The sequence below is a fragment of the Penaeus vannamei genome, chromosome 8 (genome assembly GCF_042767895.1).
Source record: "Penaeus vannamei isolate JL-2024 chromosome 8, ASM4276789v1, whole genome shotgun sequence".
Taxonomy (NCBI): domain Eukaryota; kingdom Metazoa; phylum Arthropoda; class Malacostraca; order Decapoda; family Penaeidae; genus Penaeus; species Penaeus vannamei.
The window spans coordinates 46,670,020-46,672,519 of record NC_091556.1 but is presented as its reverse complement, the minus strand read 5'-3'; the positions used below and the strand labels follow the sequence as shown (position 1 = coordinate 46,672,519).

At 40.0% G+C, this 2,500-nt stretch overlaps 1 protein-coding gene across 1 annotated transcript in view; it reads left to right on the top strand.

Moving 5' to 3' along the window:
- Nucleotides 1-1,037: 1,037 nt before the first annotated feature.
- Nucleotides 1,038-2,500, top strand: part of LOC113805761 (uncharacterized) — a 54,834-nt gene continuing 53,371 nt past the window's right edge. The window contains exon 1 of the mRNA XM_070124806.1: nucleotides 1,038-1,205. The gene's annotated coding sequence lies outside the window, so the exon portion shown is untranslated. The remainder of the gene's footprint in view (nucleotides 1,206-2,500) is intronic.

Below are 2,500 nucleotides of genomic sequence, written 5' to 3'. Positions count from 1 at the left end.
TGCTTTAAAATTCTCCATCTCCACAAAGGCCTGATTTTAAACTGCCCAAGACCCCACATATCAAGCAAACCTTTCTTCCTCTTTATCCTAATTCAACTTATTCCCCGGCAACGATGAAAATCTAAGAGACCATTCCTTTTCCATTCCTCCTTTTTCTAATAAATCTTTTCATTATTTTTTTAGTCCCATCGGAAAAAAAGAGCATGAACCGGGTCGTCATGCCCGGAGATCATGGCTTTTCTGGCGTTGAAATCACTGGGGCGAAAACACGGCGTTTAGGGCGAGGGTTTTGGCGTTGAGGAATCGGGCGTGGGCGGCGGCGGAGAGACAATTTCTCTTCGTTATTGCTTATTAATTGCGTTGTAGATGTTTAATTTTGTGTTGTAGATTTTTTTGGGGGGTTATATCACGTAATTTAGCATATATAAGCTGTAGAGCCAAGTTAGAAATTATGTATATGGATGTTCAGTAAAATAAAACTATAATTGGCAAAATACGATTTTTCAAAACACTTTTACTATACATGGAAAAATACAAACAAAACATCAGACCTATAACGGATATCCAGCCAAAAAAATGAAAATAAAAAATGGGCAATCGGTAACTGAACCGATGACGATGTTATAAATGCGAGGCAGGCGGCCGTTCATACCCAGTCGGTGGGCTCTAGTCATGAGTGAAGGTGAGAGACATCAATGCGCTCTCTCTCTTTCTCGCCCGCTCTCCCTCTCTCCCTCTGTTTCTTCCATTCGTTCGCCTAGTGTGCAAAAAAATAAGAACAAGAAAAACTAAACAGACAAACGCGAAGGCATGTGTATCACAAGTGACTTACTTGATCCAGTGTTTTGGAGTGAATAAGTTAAATACAACTGAACAATTTTCAAAACAAACGTACTCACAGTGCTACGAAGACAAGAAAATAATAGAAAAAAAAAAACTCGAGCAATTCCCGTTCCCCCTTCCCCTCCCCTCCTTCCCTCGTCCCCCTTTCCCTCCCCTCCCCTCTTCCCCCTCCCCCCCCCACCAAAAATGACGACCTCCCCCCCACCCTTCGACCTCCGCCTCAGGTCCTGGGGGTCGAGTACCAGCTCCTGGGACACCCTCGGAGGAGTCGGCTCCCGCTGGCTGCTCCTTGAGGACGACGACGTGTTCCTGCCTCCCTCGGCCGCGCTGCCCAGGCCCTCGCTGCCGGATATAGAGCTCAGGTGAGGATGTGTTTGTCTGTTTGTTTTGGCGAAGGGGTTATGGTGTGCTTTGTTCGTTTTGTTTGTGTTGAGGAGCGCGTGTTGCAAGCCTTGTTTGTTTGTTTGTTTTGGCGAGGGTAAGGTGTACTTTGTTGTTTTGTTTGTGAAGTCGAGGGAGGGTGTGAGATGTGTTTGCTTGCTTTGTTTGTATCAGCCAGGGTGTTTGTGCAAGATGAAAGATTTGTTTGCTTTTTGGCTATTTTGTTTGTGTCGGCTGATGATGCAAAATTTGTGATATTGTTTGTATTGACGGGGATGATAAGATGTGCTTTGTTTGTGATTATGTTTGTACCGACGTGGGGTTGATACTAGATGTAAGGTTTGTTTGTTTGGGAATGTTTTGTTTTATCTGTTTGTTTGAGATTTTCCATTTTCGCGTCCCCTCGGCGCAATTTAAACACGAGCTTTTTGTTTTAAATTTCTTGTTTAAGCTCATTTGTTGTGACTTTTCATGTTCTGGTGTTTGAACTAGTCTTCTTGCTGTCTTTATATAGCATATTTTCCATTTTTAGTACAGTAGGTAGGCTTACGAATAAGAATCATGCTCGTGTTTTTTTACATTTAACATCATATATATATATATATATATATATATATATATATATATATATATATATATATATATATACATATACATATACATATATATATATATATATATATATATATATATATATATATATATATACACATATGTGTGTGTGTGTGTGTGTGTGTGTGTGTGTGTGTATGTGTGTATAGATAGATAGATAGATATAGATATATATACCTTGCCATTCGTTATCATCTGTTTGTAAACAATGTACGTTTTTCGCCAAAAGAAGATAACTTTATTCAATAATACTTTAGTTGTATTCCATTTATTACAATGATTATTCTTGATGTGACAGGCTGTATGCTTGTAATTGCATCCAATTGACCCCCTGTGTGCAAGCAGTGGCCAGGGTTACCATGCTGGCGGTGCGGGATTCGAGCGCGGGTCAGCGAGACTGCGAGACGGGGCCGCTGCCGCCACAGTGCCAGGCCGCCCCGTCGAAGCTGTGGCGAGTGAGAAACAAAGCTGGTGTGGTTATTTGTTTATGCCAGCAATTATGTATGTTTGTGGGTATTTGTTTACTTACGTGTGGGTGTTTTATTTGTTTGTGTGTATATTTGTGAGTGCATATTTTCTTTAGTGTGTATATATATATATATATATATATATATATATATATATATATATATATATATATATATATATATATATATGAGTGTAC